The 11,071-nt window shown below is 38.6% G+C and overlaps 2 long non-coding RNA genes across 2 annotated transcripts in view; one reads left to right on the top strand and one right to left on the bottom strand.

The window, feature by feature from the left end:
* Window positions 1-3,773, top strand: part of LOC106949118 (uncharacterized) — a 15,431-nt gene extending 11,658 nt beyond the window's left edge. The window contains exon 2 of the long non-coding RNA XR_001425323.1: window positions 426-3,773. This is a non-coding gene — a long non-coding RNA (uncharacterized LOC106949118). The remainder of the gene's footprint in view (window positions 1-425) is intronic.
* LOC106949117 (uncharacterized) overlaps window positions 1,667-11,071 on the bottom strand; it is a 101,807-nt gene continuing 92,402 nt past the window's right edge. The window contains exons 4-5 of the long non-coding RNA XR_001425322.1: window positions 4,269-4,324; window positions 1,667-3,951 (exon numbers count right to left, since the gene is read on the bottom strand). This is a non-coding gene — a long non-coding RNA (uncharacterized LOC106949117). The remainder of the gene's footprint in view (window positions 3,952-4,268; window positions 4,325-11,071) is intronic.

Genomic DNA, 11,071 nt, shown 5'->3' with positions numbered 1-11,071 from the left:
TCCCCCCCCCCCTTTTTTTTTTTCCAATAAAAAAATTTTCCAAAAAAAAAAAAAAAAAAAAAAAAAAAAGAAAACAGTACAGACACAAGCCCTAACAGATACTCTGTCTGCCTGTCTGTGAGTCTGATTTACCCCAGGAGGAGCAAAAAAAAAAAAAAAAAAAAAATAAAGAAATAAAAAATCGTACCTGAGCTTTTTTCTCTATTTTCTCCTAAGTCCTGAATAAGAAAGTTTGGATATGGATAGTCGCTTTTTCATTCTGCATGTCAGTTCCTTTGTGGCCAAATAATGTGCAGACAACAGTCAACACAAGCCAAGCTTAACCAGGGCTTAATGTCTTCACACCACAATTCTGTTTTTCTCTTTTAAGGGGCACAACTCTGTAATTTGACCTACATCACATTTTTCTGTTTGGGCATTGTCAGGTCCAGCGGCCACGTCGCAGAAACAATGGGCTGGATCGGGCTTTGAAGTCAGCCCCCAATGAAAGTGGAGCGACTGACACATGAAATGCCCTCACAGCTGGGCTGCCCCCAGTCAAAAGAAAAACAAATACTTTGACTGAGAGGGGGACACGCCGCTCCTGTCTGAGCTTCCTAAGGCCCTGAGCCACCGCCGGGATGTGGGCTTTCACGATATGCCGGTAATGATGGATGGATTGGGAAGAAAGTCTATTCACATGGAGATGTTACATCATAAATATTTACACAGGGCTGCCGTTTCCATGTAAAAGCCTCTGCTATGACACGCTGGAAAAATCCAATGGACCAAAATAAGTGCAAGAGAATGAAAACTGCAGAAAAGCAGCCAAGTGCTCATTTTGGAGCGTGTGCAACAGTCGGTGATACAATAATACCAATCTGAGCTTATGAGTTGGTGTTTTTCTCAGTGAGACAAATTATCTTTTCTACGGCAGACTGCGAGCTTTATTTACTTTTATGCCTGACTGAATAAACTGCTGTGTTACAGAATCACTGGACCTCTTTGAACAAATCCTGAATACCAAAATACTAAAAAGGCAGAGTTTGACTTTGAATTACCAACATTTATTTTCCATTGTGATTAAGATCTACAAATGGAAAACAAATTAGAAATAGGATGATAGATCCACCTCACGAACCAATACACAATACTGAATTCAAAAATAAGAGAAAGGACAACATTTTGACGATATACATATTTAGGGAAAATAAGAACACACTCCTTCTGATTTCACAAAAAGACTTTACAAAAAGATTTTACAGATTATGTGCTGCATTTCAAAGAATTTGTAAAAAATGTCCAGGTTTGATCAGTCTGTGTATGGAAGGTTTTTATGCTTTTCTATTACTAATGTGGCCTTATATCAAACAATGCCGGAAAATGCTACATTTTTGTTATTTGCAAACATAAAAAAGGTACTCAAAATGAGAATGGCAGTAAAACATGACAGAGAGGCAGAAACATCTTTAACTGTCTCTTCAGTGTACAAGTGCATTTTTGATTCGTCTAGATTCTGAAGTAGATTATTAAATGCAGTCTGGTTTAAAAAAATAGTTTGACTGTCCTTTTAGTTTAGTTTAATGAAGCTAAAGTTCCTTTTACGTAACTTTAGCTTCATGTTACCTATTAGCCAGTCGCTGCATTTTCACCATGTTTATAAACCATTACCCTCTTGTCAGTCACTCTCTTCCCATTTTTAACTACCACTTTCTATGTTGTTGTGGCTTGTTTGCTTGTAGTGAAATAAATTATAATTAAAAGTACCTCTAAGGTTTTACAAATAGAAAAAGAGTGAATCACTCTTAAACAATGCTAAAAACAAAATTCTGTTCTAACTTGTAAGTGTTTTGGGCGAAACTAATTAGAGGCTAAAAACTATAAAGCAAACTTTAAGCTTAGCTTGAAGCCAACGCTAACCTTAGCAGTGTTAGCTGCTAAAGGTTTGACATTGGCAGTGTTTTTTTTTTCATTGGAAATGATCTTATTTGTTATTGTTTTTTATTTTACTTTTTTTCCCAAATTCAGCACATTGTTGTCAAACAAAATATTTTAGTGTAAATACCTAGTAAAAGGGAATTCCCTAATTTTTTAGTAACCTGAAGACGAGTCTTACCAGTTATATGAACAAACAACAACTCTAGAAGTGCTTTCTTTTTTTTCTTTTTTTTTTACTTTAAAATAAAAGTCTCAGATATAGACACTTAAATCTGTCAATTTTATGTCAGGGTGCACTGTTATACCTATCAATAAAACAAATACGGTACCATTTTATGATCGTGTTACCCCCTTAGGAAGAAAGGAAGAATGCACATATGGTTACTGAGGTCACCCTTACTTTATATAATAACTATACCTGAGTTACTGCGCCTCCCTTTGAGAGGGGGCAGAAGTGGAAAGCAGACACACCAATGTTGTTGGCAAACAGTCATACAAATTTCTTCTCACTGAGTTCAATTAAAAGCCTTATAGTCCCCCGAGATTATCCCCGCTAACCAATGAAAACAATTTTGGTGGTTTAATTTTCCTCAGACTGTCTAGGAGAGGAACTCCATCTTTTCGAAAAGTTTGTCGGAGCCACGAGGAGTGGGGGGAGAGCAGAGGGGTGTCAAGGTCTCATGTTAGAGCCAGTTGGCCTTTATGATTAGTTTCATTAACATACAACAAAAGCCAATTAAGCTTACTGTGCTCAGTTATGTTGTTGTTTTGTGGTTAGACAAGCAGTATTACTCTGGAATTCAGCTGAATCTCACTTAACTTTTCTCCTACAAGCAACCTGCTCAAAGGCACTCTTTAATGCTGTTACAAAAGGGAGGGAATAAAAATACGCACAGTGTATTTCTCCAAGGCTCAGTGTTCGCGAACTGCACAAATTGTGCAACATGATACTATGAAACTGCAATAAAAAGTCAATTTATTTGAAGGCCTCTGCACACATCCTTACAAGGGACGGCAATAATGGTGCAGGACTCTGTATGTGGGAATCTGTGATTGCAGGGAGGTACACCGGGCCCTGATTGATGTGGGGAGTGTGTCTTCTTTCTGGTTCGTGAGTGACACCAGCAGAAACAAAAGAGTGCGGTGTAGCATTCCACCTCGATTCACAGCCACGCCAGCCCCCCGGTGTTAGCGAGGGTCCCTGGTTTGACATGAGACAGCCCAGACTGTCACTTCTGAATGTTTAGATCCCTCTTGACAAGGAGGCCAGGGGCAAGGGCTGTTGTGTGCATCCTCATGACAGACTCCCACATCAGCATTGTGCTCATACTGGCTAACATCATTAGCACAGAAGGTTTCATCTCACGGAGGGAGAGGGAGGAAGGAAAAAAAAAAAAATCAACCCAGTTTTTTCAAGTCACAAGTCATTAGCGTTCTCTAGAGAGTCAAATTGTACAGAGGCTGATTTTTTATCAGCAACAAAAGGTTTTATACTCTTGTTAATTTGGTGGATGTCATCTGCACTTAGATGTCTGTGTCTAATGTCTTACAGTAATAAATGCCACGCAGTGGAAAAATTGCATTATTTTGTCAAGATGAGAATGTGGGACGGAGTTACAACAGCATCCAGACATAAAACAGGCATAAAAAAAATAAAACAACACGACACAATTAGCAGAACGGTGCAACCTGGAGAACAAGAATTTGGCAAACATGCTTGAAAAAAACCGAGACAGCGCGTTGCTAAAATGCTATTTATTACTTCCACCTTAAGCAGTTCCAGTTCTCCAATGGACTGTTAAGTGTCTATTTGTGTGTTTTTTTGGCATTGTGACTTCTGCAAGTCAGGCAAAAAACAAAAAACAAAAAGCCTCTACCAGCTGCCCCCATAAGGCAGCTTATGTCAGGAAACATAACTGGTGGTTTTTTATGTGTCAAAACTGCCTTTTTGTTCCTGTAGTTTTGAGTCGCTGGAGCCTGGCAGGGCTTCCAACGCACTCTGTTGTACATTTTATTCAGTATGGATCCGTCACACTAAGACAGAGAGATAGAGAGTCAAAGAGAGAGACGGAGAGGAGGAAGAGCAGGAGGAGGAGGAGGAGGGGAAGGGGGAGCGGAGGGGGTTCTCTTTGGAAAACAGATACATCAGTGAGCCTGTATAGTGTACAACATTGCTGTGAGTTAATCAGTTGGAAAATAAAACGGTGGGATTCTAATAAGTCATTTGTCAATTTTTACAACCCCCAGACACATTGATCCGCGGGGATTAATGAAGATGCCTGATATTGTTGGAGATATGAACAGGGGAGATGGTGGGGACAGTAATCAGTCATGTTCGGGATTTGCCCTACCTCGTTTCTCTCTTCCTGGGGAGTCAATCCGTGCAGGGGTGGGGGGCTCGTCTCATCTGAGAAAGAAGGCAAAGGGGTCCGGGGGGAGAAGAGCATTAAAAACCTGGACAAGGTTTACCTCTGTGGGCTGTTGTAGTGCCTTGGGAAAAAGAACAAACTTGAATTTTTCTTTTATTATTATTATTTTATATGATAAAACCAACACAAAGACAATCAACTATTGTATAGTCAAGTTAACTGAGACTGGTTTGCTTTTACAAGACTAGATCTGTATGTAATGGCTACATTTCAATGAATTTATTGTCCAGTTCAAGCTTTCTGACTGAATGCATATGGCGTCTAACCTTTCAATATCCATGTCTACACTCTGGTTCAGTCCATGTAATCAAAACCCATATAAGCAGATAACACCAGAATCATTTCAGGAATTCTTAGGCTGTCTGTTTATTTGTGTTAAAAACTTTACATCGCATCAGAAAACAGAGTAATATCGGTGGCACAGCAGAAATCAGCAAACTGTCATGATTTAAAGGTTTAAATTTTGTTCATTTCTTAAACAGGTCTATTTAAAGTACAGAATGAATGCATTTCTGATTTATCCCTGATTTATTTTGTTTATGTTCCAAATACTTAGGGTATCCAATAAAGTGCAAGAGATATATTCAGAACTTTTTAATAAAAACAAACTATTAACATTAACATCTAATCTTCAGCTCCAGAATGAAAAAAATAGTTTCAGGTTAATTGTTTTCTGTTTCATGATATTAAAAGATTTCCAGGGGTATAATTTTAACCACATTTGTCACAACCTTCAAACAATGTACTTATATTTTGATATAAAACAACACAAAAATAGGGCATAGCTGGACACTGAAAGGAAAAGAATGCATAGTTCTTAACTTTTATGTGCATTTGTATGCCTTTATAACTCCAATAATCCTAAATGAAACTTACTGCAACTAACTGTCTTCAAATTCACCGTTAGTGATAAGTATAAGAATCACATAAAGCCAGTGCTGAAGTGCCTGTAAGAAATCCCATTTGCAGTTTGTCACAGTGATGAAAATTATACTGCAAGCATATGGAAGAAGGTGCAATGTGATCTTCATGTACTAAAAAGCATGGCCTATCCATCCTAACATGCACGGCTCAGTCAAAGTCTAAATCCCACTTATAACTAGTTGCACAAGTTTAAAATTGCTATTCAAGCTGATGGAGAAATACTGTGGACATGTTTTAACTGTAACTTCAGCAAAAGACGGCAGTCAAAGGGTTGAATACAAATGCGTTTAATAATATAAATAAAATAATTTTTAAAATTCAGATCTTCTGTATTGCTACACCTTGTGTTGGTACGTCTCATAAGATCAAAATATACTGAAGATTGCGGTTGTAACGGGATGAAATGCGAAAAGGCTCAAGAGGTGTGGATACTTTTGCAAGGCACTGTATATGAACATAATGTTCCTGCATTTGCATAGCTCCTCCATGCTGCAGTGCATGCTTATTAGAATAATGTGACTCTAAAGATGATGCTTTTGTCCAACCCTGTCCTTTTGATGAAAACAGGCCCCTCGTCCCAGTTGGAAGAAAAGGATGAGGGAGGTTTGCGAACCTCTTTGACTGACGGGAGGCTACGGGGAGAGGGTACAGTTAACCCTATGGGGAAGGAAGGATAGACACGGCTAAAATGTAAGGTTGATTGCTTCATCTAAGTCCTTCTTTTATTAGTGCAGCCACAGAAATCCAGACAAAGTTTCAGTGCTGTACCAGGACACGCCGCGTCTTAAATCCTCTCTAAAGTTTCCTAACCTTGAGAGCACATGCACCCTAGAAAAAAAGTAATAATAATTCTAACCTGATCTTCCTACTTATTTTATATCTCCCCTCAGCAACCCAACTTCTTCTCGGCAACAGTGCAGTTATTAATTCATGAGGCACTAATTAGTTCTTTGTTTAATTTTGTGTTAAACAGACTGACCGGAATGATAACGACTCGCGCTGTAGCTCTCCGGTCCCATGCCACTCCTGTTTGCTACAACAAGGGAGCATCGTGCGACTAGCATGATGAACCCAATTCCCTTCTAAGTTGCACTTCATTAAGTCAAAATGTGACAAGGAGCTTAGAGGAAGAACTGGCAGATCTGATCATACATAACAATGCAGGCCCAGTAAGTTTGAGGGGAGTGAACGGGGGGGATGTGGAGCGGGGGATAGTGGAATCCAGCATGCATGTTGATAATTTTCTATTTTTAACCCTTGGGGCCGTCTTTCATTTTCCTTTAATTGTTTTTGTTCAGAGCTGCACTGTCCTCTTTTTAAATTGCAGCTCCTATCAACTCTCATGATCAACCCCCTGTGCAACATTACAGGCAGACAAGTAAACAACAGGGTTGCCCTTTTCTTTTATAACGTATGGCAAATTCTTCGGAAATATGTGTGCCACACCTTCCCACTTAACTTCTGATTCGAAGGCAACTCATGCAGAAGGAAAACGGTTGATTGACACAAAAGACGTGCAGCCATTTCAATAAAAGAGAAATGAAAAAGGAACAAATTTGGCTGCAAAAGTTGAAAAACCTGCTGGGGGAAGCCACAGCTGAGATTCAAATTTGTTTAGGTATTTGAACTTCTTGAACTTTCTCGCTTTTTGTTACGTTACAGCTACAAATTGTGATGGATTTTACACGATGGACTGATGAAAACAATTGAAAGATTGTGTTACAGTTTGAAGTACAAAATGAATTGTGTGCATTTAAAGCTGAAGAATGTAACTTTTATATATATAAAAAAGTTTTTTTATATATATATTTGTTACAGCTGCCATTGTCACCCTCCCTCTTCCTCCCTGCAGAGCTACAGCTCCTCTCTCTCAGTGGACCCTTCCATGAATATGGAGGCTAGTTAGCATGATGACAGATAAGCAGTAAGATGTTTCTCTGTCATTAGCACAGCTGCAGCAAACCAGCAGTCTTGAGCAGCGCATACACCAGCATGATTGACAGTGCTAAGATGGCTCTGACTGGTTGTTTCTGACTAGGAGCAGAGCATTTTTCAGATGGAAGTAGGAGCACTGGGAGGAAGACATTAACAAATATGAAAAAAAAATATATGAAGATTACTTACAGTATCTAAAAGTTGAGCCCCCTAAGCCATTTTTATTGACTTTGAACTATGTTTCACTGCAAAGATAGCAGCACCTTTAAAGTATATCTCCAGCAGCTGGTACATGTAGAATCTAAAATGTTTGCCCATTTTTTTTTTTTTTTTGCGAAAACAGCTAACGCTCATTCAGTCATTCAGCTTTCGGGTCATTGTTCTGTTGGAACGTGAATGTCAAGCCTTTTGCAGCCTCTGACAGGATTTCTTACACGAGAGCTTTGCATTTAGCTCCACCCATCTCCTAATCAACCCGACACCATAGTGCTGCCATCACCACGTTTCACTCATGGATGTCATGTTCAGGATTGTGTAGTGTTACTTTTTCATCGCATGTTGAATTGTGAGGGTCAAAAAGTTACATTTTGGACTCATCTGACCAAATCGCATTCTTCCACATGTTTGTGTGTCTCTTAAATTGCAGACACATGCACGCTGTATAGGATTGGGATACTTCTGAAAATGATTGGCTGAACTAAATTTAATTTACTGATGTACAGCAAAGATGTCTGAATATAAATGCAAAGTAATGTTTAATAATTTTTATTTAAAAAATATTTAAAAAAAAACAATATTTGATTTTCTTTCCACTTCATATTTATGCACTACTAAGTGTTGACTAAAATCCATGAGAAAATGTGAGAATGCATACCATTTATTTTCTTATCATGTCACATTTTCTCTGTCAATTTAAACTACATACCATATTTTCTGTATAACACTTCCTAAATAAAAATTTCGGACTGTTCAAACCAAATCAATCAACACACCTTTTGACATGTCTATTGGTAGAAGCTTAAAAACACACAGCAGGTCGACCCCTGAATGACACACTGTCTCATGCTTTGTGTCTGAGAGTACTTTACTCATTTACAAAGTGAAGATTCTCTTTTCTATCCTTTTTTTTTTTTTTTTTTTTTTTTTCCCCCAGGCAAATCATCTGCTGAAACGCACCGCTAAGATGTTTAGCCTCTGCAAGTATCTTCCCACTGGCTGAAGATATGATAAAATCAAAAAGCAGACAAGTAATTACACTGTATAATAGGCAAGATTGGCATTTTCAAAATCATTTTCATGTGGATGGAAATGACATTGCATAGACTATTCTGTATTCACTGGTGCAGATAAATAAACAAGGCATGGAGAAGAAGGGTGGGGGGTGCACACAGAACGCACAGTACAATAGCAAGCAGGTCAGTAATTAGAAACTCTGTTTGCACAGTAATAATTTTAATATATTCATCAGGAAACAGAGCATGCCTGGCATGATAAAATCCCATCAAGAAACATATCCCAACTGCGTTAACCTTTTAAACAGGCTGGCAGCACATTGCAGAGAACCTCGAATAGATGAACATGAACGTGCACCTCCACTCATCCATATATTTTGAAATTTCACTACAATAAGCTGTTGATGCAGCACCAAGGGAATATGCAGCCACTTTTACTATACAAAAACTCCTGAATGTTTATTGATAGCGCCAGAAATGTTCTTCTCGACTGCTTTTATTGCACTGCACGCCCTCCCGACACGTGTGTAGCTCAAATGCGTGAAGAAAAGGACCTGTGAGTGTGTATAACCTTGTTTGTTATTGAAGGTGGCAGTGATGATGCTATGGAAATTATTGCAAATTACTTAAAGGGCTCCTGACATGTAAAAACCTTGACCTCATAATGCCATTTATGCATAATTCTTTAGAAAAAAATAAATAAATCCTGGTGCAGCAGAAAATTAATAATCATAATCATGAACACCATTTTTTTAAATAATTGAAAGCAGCTCAAAACAGATTCATAAATTGCTGCGAATTTTTATGTGGTCCTTAAAGATTTCTTTTTTTAGAATTTTTTTTAGCTTTTCTTGTCACATGTAGATGTTTTAGATTGTCTAACAAAATTAAACATTCAACAAAAATAATGGGTAAATATAAAATTCAGGCTTCAAATAATGATTTAATAATGATCAATGATTTAATGACAAAAACAAAACAAAAGCTGTTAAAACATCCCTAATTTGTTGGTGCTACACTTGACTGCAACAAGGCTTTGGTCAAACTGGACATACATTTTTCACATCACTGGCAAAGTTTTACCCAATTAGCTTCGCATAATTGTTCTATTTCAACCACAACAGATGGTTTATTAGCATGAACATCATAGCATCTCAGACTGACTTATTCCCAGACTTTGACTAGGCCACTTCAAAACCTCTTCCTTCTGTGTTTTAGCCTTGCAGACATGGACTTACTGATTATTTTTGGGACATTGTCTTGCAACATTAGAGGTTCTTACTGAGTCCAAAAGCTTTTGTAGACAGATAGATGTCAGTGACTTTGCTTCTCATCTCTTCAGGAATAACTTTGGCTTGTGTTACTCTTTGAGGTCTACTTTATGTTGTCAGATAGGCTCTATTTGCTGGATTTCTTTATTTTATAGATTTGGCAGTGATCAGGCCTGGCTAAAACAAAAATGTATTAAAACCACAGTTAAGTCACAATTTAACAACAATGACAATGACTTTTTCCACATGGGATCAGATTGGTTTGGACGGCATTTTTCTTGTAATTTATCAATTAATGTTATATTCACTCTGATTTTCTGCCTGGTATTAAATTTTTTTGATGGTCTGACACATTTCCTTGTAAGAGTGACAAAAAAGCAGAAACAGAAGAATTTAGTAAAGAGACACGCTCTTCCTCACAGCGCTGTATGTCAACGCAAACCAGTCTGACATTAAGTAGTAAACAAGTTAAGTTGCTACATCAGAGGCCTAGTCTTTTAATTATTACAAATCAAAATAACAGGAACAAGCAAACACACAGTTGGCTGAACAGCAAAGTTTAAAATAATAACCCTCTTTGCAGTAATGACTGCCAGACTATTGTTTAAGTTTCCTGGTTTCATTTCCCACACATAAACTCAGAAACGTACAAGTTTACGTGACCTCATTCTACACGAAACAACCTCTAATTACATGAAGTGGAAGCCGCAACGAGAATACACTTCTCACTGCAAAGGTCTGCGCGCCGAGCCCTCCAATCTGACTCTGGTTCGCAGATTTTTTAACACGCCGGGGAGAGAGCAAGTGGTCATTTACTCATGCATATTTGACAGCACCTAGTAGGCCCCTTTTTGTTCTGTCACTTCTGGCTCCTATTCTCTCTTTCCCCCCAGGAGAGGAAGGAGTCAGGGACTTGAGGGCAGCCACCTCTGCAGCCCCTCCGAGCCTAATTTTTGTTGTCCTGCCCTTTGAAACCTCAATCTCACGCAGGACCAAAGAATGGTGATCCATGTGCAACAAGTGCCGGTGCCATGGAAACCCCCGTTTTGGCCCCAAAATATCCCTTTTTATCCCTTTTGAAGACCTGTCACCAGGCAGAGCGAGCACAACACGACCCTGGGGCCCGGCCATGACAAAGCCTATTTTCTGCCTGCTCCTTGATTGATTAAAAAAGACTTTTTAGTAAAAAACCATGTAAAAGGAAACAAAAAGTGATACAGAGAAGAAAGGGATGATGGGAGTGGTGAGATCGGGTGAATCCTCGCCGCACTATCACACATTAAAAAAAATCATAATCGCAACAAAGGACGGGGGCAGGTTATGCATGCAAGAATGACAACAATGGTAATTATGGCAATAACGG

The sequence above is a fragment of the Poecilia latipinna genome, unplaced genomic scaffold, assembly GCF_001443285.1.
Source record: "Poecilia latipinna isolate Pla-1442-1.1 unplaced genomic scaffold, P_latipinna-1.0 Scaffold326, whole genome shotgun sequence".
NCBI lineage: Eukaryota > Metazoa > Chordata > Actinopteri > Cyprinodontiformes > Poeciliidae > Poecilia > Poecilia latipinna.
Note: the sequence above shows the minus strand (reverse complement) of the source record. Positions and strands in the feature narration are given on the sequence as shown.